This window comes from Salmo salar, chromosome 19 (assembly GCF_965601325.2).
Source record: "Salmo salar chromosome 19, fSalSal1, whole genome shotgun sequence".
NCBI classification, from domain to species: Eukaryota; Metazoa; Chordata; class Actinopteri; order Salmoniformes; family Salmonidae; genus Salmo; species Salmo salar.
This window is the reverse complement of record NC_138309.1, coordinates 58,730,164-58,750,451: the sequence shown is the minus strand read 5'-3', so window position 1 is coordinate 58,750,451 and position 20,288 is coordinate 58,730,164.

Genomic DNA, 20,288 nt, shown 5'->3' with positions numbered 1-20,288 from the left:
GAGGGGGCTGAGCACGCACCTTTGTGGGGCCCCAGTGTTGAGGATCAGTGAAGAGGAGATGTTGTTTCCTACCTTCACCACCTGGGGCGGCCCATCAGCAAGTCCAGCACCCAATTTCACAGGGCAGGGTTGAGACACAGGGCTTCAAGCTTAATTATGAGCTTGGAAGGTACTATGGTGTTGAATGCTGAGCTGTAGTCAATGAACAGCATTCTTACATAGGTATTCCTCTTGTCCAGGTGGGATAGGGCAGAGTGCAGTGTGATGGCGATTGCACCGTCTGTGGATCTATTGGGGCGGTACGCAAATTGAAGTGGGTCTAGGGTGACAGGTAAGGTGGAGGTGATATGATCCTTGACTAGTCTCTCAAAGCACTTCATGATGACAGAAGTGAGTCCTACGGGGCGATAGTCATTTAGTTCAGTTTGCCTTTTTGGGTACAGGAACAATGGTGGCCATCTTGAAGCATGTGGGGACAGCAGACTGGGATAGGGAGAGATTGAATATGTCCGTAAACAACTGGTCTGCGCATGCTCTGAGGACACGGCTAGGGATGCCGTCTTAGTCGGCAGCCTTGCGAGAGTTAACGCGTTTAAATGTCTTACTCACGTCGGCCATAGAGAAGGAGATCCCACAGTCCTTGGTAGCGGGCCGCATCGGTGGCACTGTATTATCCTTAAAGCGGGCAAAGAAGGTGTTTAGTTTGTCTGGAAGCAAGACGTCGGTGTCCGTGATGTGGTTGGTTTTCTTTTTGTAGTCCGTGATTGTCTGTAGACCCTGCCACATACGTCTCGTGTCTGAGCTGTTGAATTGCGACTCCACTTTGTCTCTATACTGACATTTCGCTTGTTTGATTGCCTTGCGGAGGGAATAACTACACTATTTGTATTCTGCCATATTCAACTTTCCAGGGTTAAATGCGGTGAATGCATTAACACTCTTATGTAGACAAACTAGTATCTGACAGGATAAATGTAGAGAAACTAGTATCTAACAGGATAAATGTAGACAAACTAGTATCTGACAGGATAAAATCAATTTCAATCTGGTGGTTTATTGATCACATATTGAACACAAATTGAAAAACATCTCTATAGGGTAAGGCCCAGGTTAAAAACTAAATTGGGCAGTTGCACTGTATATCTTAAAATGATTTGTCTATTGTGTACTGGGGGTTTGATTTGCAAACAATGCAGGAACATAATAGCTGTGAAAAATGATCCACCACAGATTGCATCCAAAATCATGCCCTGATAACATATGTTCTAGAGCTGGGATGAAATGGATGGCAGCACTAACCGTCTCCAGGAACCCAATCAATTCTCGGTGTAACAGAGGATGTGATTGTCTGCTGACCTCTCTATCTCACGTTGTTAGACAGGCTGAGAAAACAGACCATTGGTGACTGATCAAGCTTGAGAGATTATTTCGTCTTCCTCACACCTTTTCAATTTGTTTTCTTCCCACACACAAAATTCATACTACTGTGCTCTGAGCACACAATTTGGAGCACGGGAGGGTCGGCGTATGAGTCCAAATCAAAGTATGCGAAACGGAGCACGGAGGGCACTTTTCGAATGCGCACTCCGTTTGTACATATTTTGAAGCATGCATAGATGCAAGCTTCAATGGAAAGTATGCAAAGAAATATGATGCAACCACATATAAAAAAATTATTCAAATTTTCAATAGAGCTAACTGGCTAGCTACTACTGTTAGCTAGCCTGATAGCCACAAATGATCGTTAGCTAGCTACCCATGAAGAATTGACATCTACTGTACCTTGCTTAGATAGTTTTTGCCTGTTCAACTGCTAGCTGGCTAGCTAGATTACAATGATTCACATATCTAGCTGATAATTATCAAGTAAAACGCTTGCTTTGTCTATTTTTGTTTTGTCTCTATTGTTGACATTGTCCTGGCTGGAAGAAGGTTCAGTGAATGGGGAGATACAGTGTGAGGTAATACAGTAGGGGGAGTGCGAGTGCTTCTCAAATGTAATATTTTATGCGTTCTCCAAGCGCTAGTCCTTACAAGAACGTACTCAAGAGAACATCCTCGGAGAATGTACTTGGAGCATGAGAGTGTGCAGCACGGTAGTATGCATATTGAGAAACACCCACTGTTTCTCACTCATTCTTACTAACCTTTATCCCTTTGTCTTTTCCATCACTTTGTGTTATTGTGTTTTCCATTTGAAATCATTGGATGGCTAAGGAGCTCATAGATTGTGGAGTCATATTCATCCCACAAAGAGGTTCCAGACCGTGCTGCTAATTTTAAACAGGTGGATGTAAGAGTTATTGAACAGGTCAATATTGTTGTTGCTGTTTATTTGGATTGCTTTTAGCCTATCATCAGGCTAATCTTCATATAGTCTTTACATTTACAGAATACATACAAAATGCATATAAATACAATCAAAACCATGGACAATACGGTTAAACCGAACAAGCTATAGCACATTGTATGGGGGTGGTGCTGCTGGCACTAAAGAGGGCGGTTACCATTTGGAGACTGCGATTATGGCAAGCATTAGCATTTCACATTCCTGCTGCTTTCCCTGTCATGAGGGACAGAATTAGCACAATCTGTGGAGCTATCTTGGCTTTGCTGCAGATGGAGGGCTCTGCAGTAACCTGTATTCCCTGTGCGATTAATGAAACTCAAACCTGTTAAAGAGCCACTCTGTTGTTGTTAGAACCGAAATGCCTCCTCTGCTGTTTGTTTAGAGCTGGGTATTGGCCTGAGAGAGTCAAACGGTTTTATCTTGCGTTCTTGGCATGTGTGAGATATTTGTTAAGAGCTATTTCATTGCCAGTAATTGATTTTGTAGTCTGTTCTTTGATAGTCACTCAGGACTGTCCTTTGGAGAGTCCTGTGTAATAGCCAAATGTATGTCACCCTACATGTCGGCGTACATTACATTTTAGTAATTTAGCAGACACTCTTATCCAGAGCAACTTATAGGAGCAATTATGGTTATTAAGTGCCTTGCTCAAGGGCACATCAACAGATTCTACGCCTAGTTGGCATTGATGTCCAAAAGTATTTTACCTCTTAAGCATCCCTTTTTAGCCACAGTCTGTCCAGCTTTGATCATCATCAATACAATCGATTCTCGATCTTACACAAGATAAGCCAAATAGTATACTTCTCCAAAATATTTTTGAAAGATTGATAGCGAGGAACTAACCCCATTCACATGAAAGTGTTCGGGCATTACTAACTAGTCACTTAGGGTTGCAAAGCTACCAGTAATTTACCAAAGTTACCGGAATCTTCAGTAATTTTGGTAATTTACACTTGAATAACTTCGTTTTTTAAAATTCATATATAGTATTCATGTATTATATCTGTGTCCATATTGTTCATGAGTTTCTAGTAGATAGACCATATGGTTCAAGAGAAAATAGCCTAATTAATGAAAAAAACATCTAATCAACAATGGTATTATTTTCAATGAACTCTTCCAACTATTGACTTTTTTCACAACTACCACCAGTTTGACACCAAAACACTGACAACAAATACATATTGACATAGTAAAGTAAATAAACGTTTGTAAAAAACAATATATAAAGGATATTTCATGCTGAAACCCTCATATTAAACACCAATGGTATTCACTACGTTCATGGTTTATGTTTAGGATAACATTTTACAGCTTTGTCATTCTATTTTTTGTTTTAAAATCATCTTTTGTAATTATTTCATATATGTTACATGTGATAAGGCCACACAGAGGGCCAGAGATAATTACAGACACCTATGATAATCGGAAGGACCCAAGAAAGGCATTTTACTGTACTCGTGCATGTGACCTTGAAACTTGAAAAGGGCCACTAAATGTCTCGTGATAGTTTACATAAAATCCTTGAAAGATACCAAAATTCTGGTAGCTGACTGGTAAATTTGGAAAGTTTCCAGTAATATACCCTCCCTTTGCAACCCTACTTGTCCCATTATGACATTCACCAACATTTATTTCAGTACCCCCACAAAAACAGTGACATTTTTGGCCTTTGTAAAGGAGACTGTGGAAGACGAGCCAAATTGCCACAGCTGTGGAAGCAATCAAGATAATCCTAAAGCTTGATTGGCCTTAACATTATTTGTTTGAAACACTTTCTTTTTACAGTGGGCTATAGCAAGGCAGCTTAAGCTTCAATGTATTTAAACCCCCTCCGCATGGATTTGCCTTCTGGATTGCTGACACTGCTCAAAGGTAAAAGCTGGCTTCAGTGGTGTGTTTTGGTGCAGTCTGCAGAGATAGCTCGGGCTGTTGTTGTGATAGTTAAACAGGACCCTATGAATTCTGATGTCTCTTATGAGGATGCCCTGCTTTGAGTGACGCCGTGTGATTGTGCAACTAATGTCATCATGTTTATCCTTTTGCGGTTGTCTGTTGCCAAGACAGGCGACACCAATCTGTTGCAAGATGAGAATCCTGGACGCAAAACGTCTGACATTTAGAGTGTCATGAATCACGCAGAGGTACATGTCTTCAAATCCTGCAAGCTACTTATTCATGAATAGAAAGCTTAGGTTTATGCTTTCAAGTTTCCATTTCCTGTCTTCTGAGAGGACAAGATACTTTTTGCCGCCAAATATCCCCCATAGACAACAGTGTCCAGGGGAACACATGGCTGCAGACAGTGACACAGGAGTAGAACTACAAATGTGATGACAGGCCAGGGTACATTGGAATAAATGAGCTGGCAGCTCCAAGGTTCCATTGGAGGTCATAGGTAGAGAGGTGGCCAGCTGCCCTGCAGCACTGCCCTATTGTGACTGGTAATAATTTTCACTTGACTGCAGGCAAAGGCTTTCCCTGGCAGTCCCGATGTCATCACACTAAAGGTGTGTTCTGAGGGGGTGGCTGTGTTGACACAAGGGAAGGCCATGTTTTTGGATTGTCCAAGGCTGTTAGAGGAGAGGAAAGTTACGGCTTCTTCTCTTCACACCTCTGTTGTTTATCAGGGCTGTCTCGCGTTATCAAGCTCGGCAGCGTCTGCTACTGGTGGCTCGTCCTGTCAGACAGACAACCTGCCAAGACAGTCCTCTCTGTCTGTCTGTCTGTCTGTCTGTCTGTCTGTCTGTCTGTCTGTCTGTCTGTCTGTCTGTCTGTCTGTCTGTCTGTCTGTCTGTCTGTCTGTCTGTCTGTCTGTCTGTCTGTCTGTCTGTCTGTCTGTCTGTCTGTCTGTCTGTTGGTCCAGTCCTGTCTGCCTACTCCCTACCTACCTGCCCATCCATCCATCCGTCCGTCCATCTGTTTATCTCTAACCAGACCACACTGTGAGCTCCAGCATACAAGCAGACAGGAGCATCAGCAGTGGTGTAGTGGAGGGTATACGCTGGTATACGTCGTATCAATTAATAAGGCTAATGGAACAGATCAGAATGTTTAGTTAAAAAATGTTGATAAACGATTATTTCTTTAAAATTTTGGCACAACAATGTGCACACGGCGGCAGGCCTACGTGTGAATCTTCCAAAATGCCATTTGCGGGAAAACACAATTCTAAACTGTGCACTGCACATGTGAGCGCTTTCATGGACAGCGATGCAAATATCCATTAAAAAGTTTGAAAGAGGGGAGATCTAAAGATGCAACAACTATCATGGGTTGCTAATATGACTAGGATAATGCCTTTGGCTGCTTAACAATAAAATAAAGTTGAAAGAAAACCAATAGAACAGGAGAACACATATGAGGAAGTCTTTATAAAATAATTGCATCCACATTTCTATGGTGGGATTTTGGCTTTTGGCTACTTTAAAGCAAAGTAAGACACCCTCTAAAAAGAAAAGGTTCCTGGAGTATCCTGTATGGGTTCTTCAAATGTAAATTGTGGGGGAACCCCTTTTAATGGATCCTCGAAGAACCTTTTGAAGAACCTTTAGGGGTACATTTCTGAACTACCCCTCCTATTATTATTATTATTATTATTAATAATACGCATAACAATAACAACAATAACACAATATTTTAGTTGTCAGTGTTTCTTCTGATTTTAGTGGCAAAGCAGAATAAAAAAATCTAAATATGAGGTAAACTCCCAGCAGAGCCCCAGGTCTAATGGGTTTATCCTCTGGCATGTTGATGTTAATGTGTTGATGTTCTCCGTATCCATAGCCAGAAAGATTTTGCAGTGCATGGTGATCGAACAGGTTTCCTGCTATATTCATCAGAGGTGAAGTCTGTGAATACCAACAAAAATGTATTATACAGATGATTAACAAAACATGCACACGGCTATATTCATACCTTGTTTTTTTGCGGTAAATGTGAATAGAAAAAACTGTTTGGATAATGGTTTTCATACACATACCTTGTCCATAATATAGAGGCCTATGGAAGAGGCAAGGGAGGAGGATGGTACATGTGATCTGCATAACATACCAGTACCAATTGACACCTTTGTATGCCTCCTTGTCTGTATACCTGCAGACACAGACACAAAATCGAGTAGTTCAGTCATCTGCACCCAATACAGCTAGCCTTCAGCATATTCTTATAGCCTACATATTATTACCTCTTTGTTGATTGATATCCATTGAAATGTGTCCTTTTTCTGTTATAGAAAGATTTGCACAAATATGAAAAGAGAGATGGTATCATCATCAAACAATATACATTTCGATCATATAAGAGACAAACCTTACCTTAAATTGAGGAGATCTTTACATTATTCAGTTAAGTAGACCTGCACCAGCTGTCCTTTCAAATGAAAATCCAAATGTTTCAGTTGGGCAGTTAGGTTCCTGTAAGAACCCCCACCAACTAAGGAGGTTCCTTGATTAACCCCACCTTCTATGGGGTTCTTGGAAGAACCTTTTGGGGGCAATTTTTAGTGCCAAGATCCCTAAGGTTCAAAGAACTTTGAGGATCTTAGAAGAACCCTTGTTGAACCCCTGATTTTTAGAGTGCCTCATAATATGAAGTAAAACGTCCAGGTTACAAACAAGTAAAGAACAGGAAAAATAGAGAGATGGTAGGCCTAACCGTCTTCTCAATTAAATGTTAACTAGCTACAAAGTAGCGGTGTCGGAATGATATCATGATTGTTTGTATCAATCTAGTGGCCATTTGTTTTGCAAACTCCATCTCATGTGCTACAGAAACACTGATAACCAAACAACAGTGCTAGGCGCCTGTGCACTTGAATTAAGGTTGGGTTGGGTTGACTGTGAAAGACCAATATGGGATTTGTCATTTTAGGTCATTCAGAATCTAGGTCACTATTTGTCATATCATTTTTTTTACACAGGGTGCCTTTCCTTTGTGCCGTATGGGAAATATTTGGCGAAATTAGAGTATATGTCACGCCCTGACCATAGAGAGGCCTTGGTTCTAGAGGCAGCTGTTTATCATTGTCTCTAATTGGGGATCATACTTAAGTTGTTCATTGTTCCCACCTGCTTTGTGGGATATTGTTTTGTGTATGTGCATGTGCATGTAGCACCACTACTTTCATATTTTGTTGTTGGTTTATTGTTTTGTAGAAGTTTCAGTGTTTATTAAAAGATGTGGAACTCTAATCACGCTGCGCCTTGGTCCGCTCTGTATGACGATCGTGACAGAATATCCCACCAAGCAAGGACCAAGCAGCGTGTGATGGAGGTAAAGGAGTTTTGGATCTGGGAAGAAATCATGGGAGGACACGAGACGATGCCGGGGACCGCGGCCACAGAACCCCAAGATTCTTTGGGGGGCGGGGCACAAGGGGTGGTCGGCCGAGCCAAGGAGGGAGCCAGAGCCCACCTGGGAGTCGATGGAGCAGTGTGAGGAGGGATATCGGAGAATGACTTTGGCGAGGAGTATGCTGCAGCGCAGGCGTGCTGAAGAGCGTGACACCAGTCCGGTGCCATCTGTGCCAGCTCCCCACACTCGCCCTGAAAAGCCAGAGACCGTCAGGGAGGCCATGGAGAAGTTGGGGGAGAGAGAGAGGAGAGAGATGTTGGTCAAGTGTGTTCTGCTCAACATTCGACCTGAAGAGCCTGTCAGCAGTCTGGTGAAGTCTGTGCCGGTTTCACGCATCTGGCCTCCAGTGCGCCTCCCCAGTCCGGTACGTCCTGTGCCAGCTCCCCGCACTCGCCCTGAAGTGTGTGTCATCAGTCCAGTGAAACCTGTACCGGCTCCACGCACCAGGCCTCCAGTGCACCTCCCCAGTCCGGTACGTCCTGTGCCAGCTCCCCGCACTCGCCCTGAGGTGCGTCACCAGTCCGGTGCCACCTGTGCCGGCTCCATGCATCAGGCCTCCGGTGCACCTCCCCAGTCCGGTACGTCCTGTACCAGCTCCCCACACTTGCCCTGAGGTGCGTCAACAGTCCGGTGCCACCTGTACCGGCTCCACGCACTAGGCCTCCAGTGCGCCTCTCCAGCCCGGAGCGTCCTGTGCCGGCTCCACGCACTCGACCTGAGGAGCATGTCATCAGTCCGGTGCAACCTGCGCTGATGCCCAGACCAGGCACGGTGTCCAGTCCCGCTCCCTGGCAGGAGCCTCCCTCTGCGCTGATGCCCAGTCCAGGCACGGCGTCCAACCCAGCTCCATGGCCGGAACCCTCCTCTGCGCCAGTGCCCAGTCCAGGCACGGTATCCAGTACCGCTCCAAGGCCGGAGCCTTCCTCTGCGCTGATGCCCAGTCCAGGCACGGCGTTCAGCCCGGCGCCATGGCCGGATCCGGGGTCTGGGTGGGGGCGGCGACCCACACCGGAGCCGCCACCGACAGTAGTCACCCCCCCCCCCACCCTCCCCATTTGGTTTCAGGTTTTGCGGCCGGAGTCCGCACCTTTGGGGGGGGTACTGTCACGTTGTAGGGCAAGGTCATGTTGTAGGTCAGGGCATGACTAGGGGGGTGTTCTAGTCTGTATTTTCTATGTTGGTGTATTAGTATGGTTCCCAATTAGAGGCAGCTGTTTATCGTTGTCTCTAATTGGGGATCATACTTAAGTTGTTCATTGTTCCCACCTGCTTTGTGGGATATTGTTTTGTGTATGTGCATGTTGCACCACTACTTTCCCGTTTTGTTGTTGGTTTATTGTTTTGTAGAAGTTTCACTGTTTATTAACCTGTTAAGGACAGACGTTCCGCTAGACCCCTAGCCAACAGCCAATGGCATCGCACGGCGCAAAATACAAAACCAACTAAAATACCACAATTCAATTTTCTCAAACAATCAACTATTTTACACCATTTTAAAGACAAGACTCTCGTTAATCTAACCACATTGTCCGATTTCAAAAAGGCTTTACAGCGAAAGCAAAACATTAGATTATGTCAGGAGAGTACCGTGCCAAAAATAATCACACAGCCATTTTCAAAGCAAGCATATATGTCACAAAAAACAAAACCACAGCTAAATGCAGCACTAACCTTTGATGATCTTCATCAGATGACACTCCTAGGACATTATGTTATACAATACATGCATGTTTTGTTCAATCAAGTTCATATTTATATCAAAAAACAGCTTTTTACATTAGCATGTAATGTTCAGAACTAGCATACCCACCGCAAACTTCCGGTGAATTTACTAAATTACTCACGATAAACGTTCACAAAAAACAACAATTATTTTAAGAATTATAGATACAGAACTCCTTTATGCAATCGCGGTGTCAGATTTTAAAATAGCTTTTCGGCGAAAGCACATTTTGCAATATTCTGAGTAGATAGCTCGGCCATCACAGGCTAGCTAATTTGACACCCACCAAGTTTGGTGCTCACTAAACTCAGAATTACTATAACAAAAATTGGATTACCTTTGCTGTTCTTCGTCAGAATGCACTCCCAGGACTTCTACTTCAACAACAAATGTTGTTTTGGTTCGAAATAATCCATAGTTATATTGAAATAGCTCCGTTTTGTTCGTGCGTTGAGGTCACTATCCGAAGGGTGACGCGCGAGCGCATTTCGTGACAAAGAATTTCAAAATATTTCATTACCGTACTTCGAAGCATGTCAAACGCTGTTTAAAATCTATTTTTATGCTATTTTTCTCGTAAAATAGCGATAATATTCCAACTGGGTGACGTTGTATTCATTCGAAGACTGAAAGAACAAAATGGAGTAGTCTCGTGGACGCGCATCTCCAGTGTCACTGTCCCCAGGCAGGCCAGTAACAAACAGAGCTGCTGTACTTAGCCCAGTGACTGCAGACCTCTCATTCCACTTTCTGGCGCCTTCTGAGAGCCAATGGAAGCCTTAGAAAATGTCACATTACAGCACAGATGCTGTATTTTCGATAGAGAGGCTACAGAAGGACAAAAATTGTCAGACAGGGCACTTCCTGTATGGAATCTTCTCAGGTTTTGGCCTACCATATGAGTTCTGTTATACTCACAGACACCATTCAAACAGTTTTAGAAACGTTAGAGTGTTTTCTATCCAAATCTACTAATTATATGCATATTCTAGTTTCTGGGCAGGAGTAGTAACCAGATTAAATCGGGTACGTTTTTTATCCGGCCGTGAAAATACTGCCCCCTATCCCAAACAGGTTAAAAGATGTGGAACTCTAATCACGCTGCGCCTTGGTCCACTCTGTACGATGATCGTGACAGAATATACCACTTCTCCAGCACCACTACACCACTGAGCATCAGTCTCTTATAGAAGAAGAGCAAAAAGATGTGATTTTCATTGACCGTCACGTTCTGTTGTGTTATGTGGTGTACCTTAGAGATTGTCACACCACATGACAAGAAATGTATAGGCGCACTTCACACAAGATGGAAAGGCACTGATAAATATAGGTATGCTCTTTTATTTAAAGCTACCAGCGATGCTCTTTAATATTTCATAAGACTGAAAAGTGTGCCGTAATCTTTCTTTCTGTGCTGTTCTGAGCACCTGAGAATGCTTTAAGCCTTCACAGCAGGATCTCGCAACTGTCACTCCGAATGCAACAAGGCATGACTGCGCAGTCCGATATCTCAGAACCTGATTTTGTTGTCTTTGGGATATCTCTCTCAATATCACAGTTATAGGGATATCATTTAAAAATATTTAGGACTTCAAATGATATCAGTTTCAATGGAACTTTAAGTCACAAAGGTGCTCGAAGCAAAGCTTAACTTTTTGGTTAACTTTTGTAGGTCCTCTCAGGAGGATCTCTGTCAGTTCCTTCATAGTACTCAGATCTTTCTACCGTTTCATCTTGGATCTCATGGATAACAATATCTCTGGTTATCTAATAGGCCATAGTTTGATAAGCACGTGTGGTCCATAGGGGTTTATCAATACCACTTTGCCAAATACAGAAGGTTTCATAACACATTTTATTGCTGGTTATAAGAGGAACAAGATGTAATATTTCCTTGAATTATTAAGCCACCCATATTCATTGCGTGATATGTTTACATCATTCATGTTGCCTATGCATTGTACATATGGCTATATTAACCCTAAACCTACAGCTCATGCTGAAGGTTAGTTATGATTTGTTTATTCAAGTACATGTTCAGACGTGTGTGTGTGTGTGTGTGTGTGTGTGTGTGTGTGTGTGTGTGTGTGTGTGTGTGTGTGTGTGTGTGTGTGTGTGTGTGTGTGTGTGTGTGTGTGTGTGTGTGTGTGTGTGTGTGTGTGTGTGTGTGTGTGTGTGTGTGGTGAGTATTATATACAGTGCTTTCGGAAATTATTCAGACCCCTTGACTTTTCCACATTTTGTTACGTTACAGCCTTGTTCTAAAATGTATTAAATGAATGTTTTTCCTCATCAATCTACACACAATACCCCATAATAACAAAGCGAAACAGGTTTTTCAAAATTTGGCCAAATTTATAATAAAAAAATAGAAATACCTTATTTACATAAGTGTTCAGACCCTTTGCTATGAGACTCGAAATTGAGCTCAGGTGCATTCTGTTTCCATTGATCATCCTTGAGATGTTTCTACAACTTCATTGGATTCCACCTGTGGTAAATTCAATTGATTGGACATGATTTGGAAAGGCACACACCTATTTATATAAGCTCCCACATTTGACAATGCATGTCAGAGCAATAACCAAGCTATGAGGTCGAAGGAATTGTCCGTAGAGCTCCAAGACACGATTGTGTCGAGGCACCGATCTGGGAAAGGATGCCAACAGTTTTTTGCAGCATTGAAGGTCTCCAAGAACACAGTGGCCTCCATCATTCTCCAATGGAAGACATTTGGAACCACCAAGACTCTTCCTAGAGCTGGCCGCCCGGCCAAACTGAGCAATCGGGGAGAAGGACCTTGGTCAGGGAGGTGACCAAGAACCCGATTGTCACTCTGACAGGGCTCCAGAGTTCCTCTGTGGAGATGGGAGAACCTTCCAGAAGGACAACCATCTCTGCAGCACTCCACCAACCAGATCTTTATGGTAGAGTGGCCAAACAGAAGCCACTCCTCAGTAAAAGGCACATGACAGCCCGCTTGGAGTTTTCCAAAAGGCATCTAAAGACTCTCAGACCAAGAGAAACAAGATTCTCTGGTCTGATGAAATCAAGATGGAACTCTTTGGCTCTTTGGCCATCCCTACGGTGACGCATGGTGGTGGCAGCATCATGCTGTAGGGATGTTTTTCTGCGGCAGGGAGAGGGAAAGATGAACGGAGCAAAGTTCATTGAGATCCATGATGAAAACCTACTCCAGAGCACTCGGGACCTCAGACTGGGGTGAAGGTTCATCTTCCAACAGGACAACAACCCTAAGCACACAGCCAAGACAAAGCAGGAGTGGCTTCGGGACAAGTCTCTGAGTATCCTTGAGTGGCCCAGCCAGAGCCCGCACTTGAACCCGATCAAACATCTCTGGAGAGACATGAAAATAGCTGTGCAGCAATGCTCCCCATCCAACCTGACAGAGCTTGAGAGGATCTGCAGAGAAGAATGGGAGAAACTCCCCAAATACAGGTGTGCCAAGCTTGTAGCATCATACCCAAGAAGACTCGAGGCTGTAATCGCTGCCAAAGGATCTTCAACAAAGTACTGAGTAAAGGGTCTGAATACTTACGTAAATGTAATATTTAATTTTGCTACAAAATCTATAGACCTGTTTTTGCTTTATTATTATGGGGCATTGTGTGTAGATTGATGGGGGAAAAATGTAATCAATTTTAGAATAAGGCTGTAATGTAACAAAATGTGGAAAAAGCCAAGGGGTCTGAATACTTTCCCAATGCACTGTACTACAGTAGCAGCATTGGTCAGGGTTTGGCTATATATTGTTGTTCCTCTCCCATCTGCCAACTCCCTCCTGAACTCTATCATGTCACACTTCCCTTCTGTCCTAGTGCCCTTTGTGCCTAGAAATCAACCCTAAAACTCCTATACCCACCACCACACTGACTTCCACCGTTTACACCACCACAAGCTACTCCACACACCGTGTGTGAGGCGGAGTGGGAGGGCCAGCCGGTTTGAGTGTGCTGATTGGTTAGTGGGGTGGCTAGTGGGTGTTGCCTGCAGGAGAGGCTGGCCTGTATAGCAGCAGCCTGGAGTAGTTGGGAAGGTCTATGCATCTACTGCATGCTGCAGCCGGGTAAGGAAGGAAGGAAAGAGGCCAAGAAGGAAGGAGAGAAGACAGGCTAAGAAGTCATGTGGGAGGTGTAAATCCACTGTGGATGAGCATGCTGAGGGGAGAAGAAGACGTGATAGAGAAGGAGGGAATAGAAGAGAGGCAGGGAGGCAGGAGAGGAGATTCGGCTGGCTATATGTGTGAGGCTGCAGTTGCTGCTTCTCCCTCTGCTGTTTCTGCACCGTGTGGTCGATCACGATAAAGCTTCACCAGGATAACAGAAGGCTTTGACAGAGGATGAAGGTGTGTACTGTATCTAATGTTTGGGTGTAATTATAATGACTAACTGAAGAGATGAGGATTAGTCAGAGCATGGGAAAGTAAGCCTGTTTGAGTGTGGGGTTTGCCTGCGAGGGGTGTGTGTGTGCGCATTTGTGCGTGCGTGAGCATTTGTGAGTAAATGTGTATGCATGGGGGTGTGTCAATGTTAGTGTATACTTAGAATATGAGGACATGTCAATGTAAGCACTTTCAAGTAGTTTTTCTGTCCCACATATATGTACTTTACAGAAGAACTGAGCAGGATTTTGCATAAGTGCAATGCATCAAACACATGGTATTTATTTTTTCAGTGTATCATAATTCAAAACCCAGTACTACTATAGTTGTGTGTGTGTGTGTGTGTGTGTGTGTGTGTGTGTGTGTGTGTGTGTGTGTGTGTGTGTGTGTGTGTGTGTGTGTGTGTGTGTGTGTGTGTGTGTGTGTGTGTGTGTGTGTGTGTGTGTGTGTGTGTGTGTGTGTGTGAGTGATGGTTCAAAATATACAGGTCAGTATTGGAGAACTTACTGTAGGCCTATGTGGTTTATCTAAATGAGGCATCTGGAATCTTTCGCTTTGGCTCTCAGTAGGAAAATAATGCCCAGACGCTGACAGTTTCCTTCCCTTTATCAGAGCCAGTAGCTTCAGTCCCTTCATCAATGTAGAGCATGTTAACTCTGTTCTCTCAGATAGTGGGGCCAACCAGATACCTCACTGGAAAACAGTGCTAATTAAAAACAAAATAGCCCTTGTATTAATTAGTTCTCATCGAGTCCTGAAAACGGGTTCAGTTTAGGACAGTTTAGGACAGTTTAGGACTTAGCACTGAGATGTTTATTCTCCTGTGTTGGTAATGTCTCCAAGGACTGGGTTTTCTTTCTCAAACATGAGCTGGCTTAGAGACTGTCTCTGTGGTTCAAAGAGAGGAAGAACAATTGAGCGCATTTGATCATAGTTGTGAAGTAGATTCAAATATGAGTTTTCACTCCTACCTCCACCCTACAGCCACTAATAAAAAACATGTGACCCTCCTGTTAACAACACTGATGCTCCATTAATCAATAAATGGATGGACACATAAGCCTCCTTGTTTTAAACTGAACAATGTGCTGCTGGCCCAGAAAGAGCTTGAGTTAAAGGGATGTTTACTAGAAAACAAAATATTGGGGTGTGTCTTGGTCACATGCTGTTTTTCTCCTGAAATGCTTTTGCTATGTCATTCTTCATTGTTTCTTTAAAAAGTCACAAAAGCAGTGAGGAATAGATCTTTACCTGCCACAAGGTCATGTACCACTTCATACCATTCCACTAGTGAGTACTGATGAAAAACATGTCTTTTCTCCTCCATTTCTCTCTCTCTCTTACATGTACAGACAGACAGACAGACAGACAGACAGACAGACAGACAGACAGACAGACAGACAGACAGACAGACAGACAGACAGACAGACAGACAGACAGACAGACAGACAGACAGACAGACAGACAGACAGACAGACAGACAGACAGACAGACAGACAGACAGACAGACAATCTCTCTCTCTCTTTCCCTTTGTGCCGCCTGTATGAGTCAGTGCACCTTCATCTTTGTCTCTGTCTCAGTCCCTCTTGGAAGAAAGTTGAGAGAGAGAGAGAGAGAGAGATGGCTTTGTCTCTGTTCCAACCAGAGTCATATTTTTTAAATGTTAAGGGCAGCTACATACAGTACAGTACAACTCTCATATTACATCAGCCTTGTTAGTAAGCTTCTCGGCACTATTAATTCAGTACAGCATATTGGAGGTTCATTGAGTTTGTAGTGTATTGTAGGAGCGACAGCTCCTTACTAAGTGTCTGCTTCAGATATGTGTGAGATATACAGTGAACAATGACCGACGGTCATACTATCCCAAGGAATCCATGCTGTCAACATTCAATCAATGAGAGTAGGAGGGTATAGATAGAATTGCCAGAGTCATGTCTGTGCTATAACCGTATTCCTCACACATGAAGGGGCTACAAAACTTTTCTTCTCTCCTGGCTTTGAGGCGTCACAACACTGCGAAGCCTGCTGTCATGCTGCTGAAATCATAGCTGCCTGCTAAAGACGGTCAGCAAGCAAGCTTGTGGCTAATATTAGCACGCTCACACCGTCGTTTCCCTGCAGCCTAATATTAGCTCTCTGTGCTCACTGGGGTTTAATTATCTGTGTGATTTGACTCAAACACACACATACGCACACGCATACCCTGAGCCCCCTTGCGCTGATTGCTGGAGGGGTGTCAAATTCGCCTGGTGTGTGTCCGTCCTCTGTGCTTTGTGTCTGTCCTTCTGTAACGAGCCTCATAGAGCCACGAATGGAGAAGCTCCTTGGGTTGTCATGGAGAGCAGAAATGGAGGAGAAATCCATACAACCCAAGGACATCAGACAGTCAGTATCTCTGATAAGATTCAGGAGTTTCTGTCTTACGTCTGATTTGACCATGTCATTCTCAGCCTATATCTGATTCTATTATATAAGTCACAGTAATTACAGTACCAGTCAAAAGTTTGGACACACCTACTCATTCAAGGGTTTTTCTTTATTTTTACTATTTTCTACATTGTAGAATAATAGTGAAGACATCACAACTATGAAATAACACATATGGGATCATGTAGTAACCAAAAAAGTGTTAAACAAATCAAAATATATTTTATATTTGAGATTCTTCAAAGTATCCACCTTTTGCCTTGATGACAGCTTTGCACACTCTTGGCATTCTCTCAACCAGCTTCACCTGGAATGCTTTTCCAACAGCCATGCTGTTTAAGTGTGCCTTGAATTCTAAATAAATCTCTGACAGTGTCACCAGCAAAGCACCCCCACACCATCACACCTCCTCCTCCATGCTTCAGGGTGGGAACCACACATGCGATCATCCATTCACCTACACTGCGTCTCACAAAGACACACAAAGACACAGAAATCTCAAATTTGGACTCATCAGACCAAAGGACAGATTTCCACCGATCTAATGTCCAAGTCTCTTCTTCTTATTGGTGTCCTTTAGTAGTGGTTTCTTTGCAGCAATTCGACCATGAAGGCCTAATTCACACAGTCTCCTCTGAACAGTTGATGTTGAGATGTGTCTGTTACTTGAACTCAATGAAGCATTTATTTGGGCTGCAATTTCTGAGGCTGGTAACTCTAATTAACTTATTCTCTGCAGCAGAGGCAACTCTGGGTCTTCCTTTCCTGTGCCGGTTCTCATGAGAGACAGTTTCATCACATCGCTTGATGGTTTTTGCGACTGCACTTGAAGAAACGTTCAAAGTTCTTGAAATGTTCCGTATTGACTCACCTTCATGTCTTAAAGTAATGATGGGCTGTCATTTCTCTTAGCTTATTTAAGCTGTTGTTGTCATAATAAAAAACTTGGTATTTTACCAAATAGGCCATCTACTGTATACCCCCCTACCTTGTCACAACACAACTGATTGGCTCAAACGCATTAAGAAGGAAATAAATGTTAATACAACTTTTCCTTTAAGTCCATGTCAACAGTAAATCAGTAACCACATGGCAGCTGGCTAGTGGTAATGATCTCGCTCCATTGTGACTCTTGGCGCAGCAGACCGGTGTGTGTGTGTTTGTGACTGGAGAGCGCCCATATCCCTCCAGCCTGCATGCCAACTTGGCCAACTCTCAGTGAGCAGGGCATTCAAGGGTGGCACTGCAGCATGTATACCACCGGTACTAAGGATCGACGAGGAGGAGGACAATATGTCCCTTAACTCTGTTCCATGGCGTCTGGGTGCTAGTCGGGAAGTGTTGCTTACCTAAGCCCTATGTAATTCCGTTACCGCAGGCTACTTCCTGTAAATCTCCACTCTGATCACTTTGTCTTCCTGCCACTTCCGCTCTCCCTCTCGTTTACACAGATTTTTCATCCTCTCTTCCTCTGTCTCTTTCTGTCTTTTTCTCCCTCGCACTCCTGTCTGGGCCGACGTAGCGATGGATAGTAGGGCGTCAATGAAGTTGAGGCTGATCAGCCTCCAAAATGAATACGGCCCGGTGTCGTCGTTCAGCTGATGGCCTGACAGCTACAAATGTAACTGATAGCTGTGGTTCATCAGCCAGTAGTTCTCTGAGGTGAGATCATTGCTGCCAGGAACAGGAGTGTCTGTCATGTTTATGACACTGGTTAAGGAGGTTATCTTCCTGTTGACACCATTTAGACAATGAGACCTCATGGGGCCCACTGCTGTAAAACTACTGTAACAAATTGTATAAAAGCCTCATTAAGGTGTCTACATTGCCTGTGAGTTGGCGCTAGCTCCGCTGAATGAAGGTGCGAGGGGTCGTTCCACGAATAGAGGGCGTTTTATGTTCTTGAGACATTATGTGGGGTGGTAGGTAGCCTAGTGGTTAGAGCGTTGGGCCAGTAACTATAAAGGTTGCTAGATCGAATCCCCAAGCTGACAAGGTAAAAATCTGTCGTTTTGCCCCTGAATCAAATCAAATGTATTTATATAGCCCTTCTTACATCAGCTGATATCTCAAAGTGCTGTACAGAAACCCAGCCTAAAACCCCATACAGCAAGCAATGCAGGTGTAGAAGCACGGTGGCTAGGAAAAACTCCCTGAACAAGGCAGTTAACCCACTGTTCCTAGGCCGTCATTGTAAATAAGAATTTGTTCTTAACTGACTTGCCTAGTTAAATAAAGGTTAAATAAAAATGTGAGTACATTTTATTATGAGATTAAACACGCAATTTAACAATAGGATCACATACGTCTACAGTCTAACTAAACTAATTAAACTAAAATTCCAATAGTAGTGTATTTTCATTTAAATACATTTGTTGTTTTCTCAGAAAATCCAAGTTTCAGCATGTCTCATGTCTGACCGACCCACTTAACGCCAACATTTCTCCAAGTTTGCACCATCATTGTAAAGCCCTAGTTATTTTGTCGCTTTGACAAAGTCATTTCTGAAGATGATTATTTATTTCATGTGATTAGTGATTCATTTACATTTGTACCCAAAGTTTAAGGTCAACTCTGTTACGTGAACTGAACTCTCGTTTTAATATGGTGAAAAAATTCATTTTAAAGTCATTTTTTCAAAAGAAATATTGAACATCTAATAGGCTTGTCAAATCATATTGTAAATGCAGGTCGGCTGGTTCTACTCTTTTTGGCCATTTCCTGGTGTTTTGTGGTTGAAAACAGAGTCAGTCGAGCATAACGCGTCAACGCTGTTACCCATAGATATATAGGCTAGAAATGATTTGACAAGTTCAAATGTTTTGCTAGGCTTGTATTTCATTGTCCCTCCTTGTTGCGCACAACAAGCTTCCATTCCTCCTGTCACAAGGGGAGTTATGGCTGATTTAAGCTGAAATTGTCTACCCTGTTATGGTCAACCCTGTCACTTTTTAATTGTCAGTTTAATGTCATATTTCTCCATTTAACCTCTTGAGTTAGGAAAACGTGTTTGTTATGAAGTTGAACATGTTCTCTTTATGACATAATGTTAAAAGTATAAATCGTTTTTTTTATGCCAGAATTACACTACCCAAAAGGCACTCTAAGCATGGAATGAAACTGATGTGGAGGGAGGTAGGGGTCAGAGAAGGGCATAGAGGAGTAGTCTTTGTAAAATGCTGTGTGTGTGTGTGTGTGTGTGTGTGTGTGTGTGTGTGTGTGTGTGTGTGTGTGTGTGTGTGTGTGTGTGTGTGTGTGTGTGTGTGTGTGTGTGTGTGTGTGTGTGTGTGTGTGTGTGTGTGTGTGTGTGTGTGTGTGTGTGTGTGTGTCTGTGTGTGTGTGTGTGATGCCAAGTCTTAAACACATTCTCTTTGTTCTGTTAAGTCCTTTTTGAGCCCTCCTGATGCACACGCTTTCTCCTACTGTTACCATAAGGCAAGTCTTAGCTCCAATCTGTCACCCTCTTCCACTTGAGTTCCTCCTTCTTTCTGTGCAGCTTCTCATAGCAACACGGGGAAACACTTTTGATGGTTGGACAGCAGGTATTTCTTAACTGAAAGCATTTTGTTCAGCAAATAGTTAAATATGGCTAGTCTTGGTTTAAAAACTTTTTTTGTGTGTGTGTTCAAACTTTTGTGATGAAAGAGGGACAGCTTGGTGTGTGACATGCTGACATACACTGACAGATCTTTGTTATGACATGTTTTGAAGAAGAAAATATTTCCATATGTGACTTGTGAGGGAATTCTAGACGTTTGACAGATGTGAGCTGTGTGAGATTGAAGAGGGTGATGACAGGTTCGAATACACCGCTTATTTGACTAAAGATATGCCATATCGGGAAGCAACGACAAAAGTCCTCATTCCCACTGCATCAATGTCTAATGGATGCCTCTAAAGAAAGCCAAGCCTTCATTTCCTACAGCTTAAAGCTTTCTAAACTGAGACTCCTTGAAGTGTCTTGTCAGAATAGATACAGTGATGGTCATTCTAACAGCCAATCAGGATAAAATGTCATTCTCAA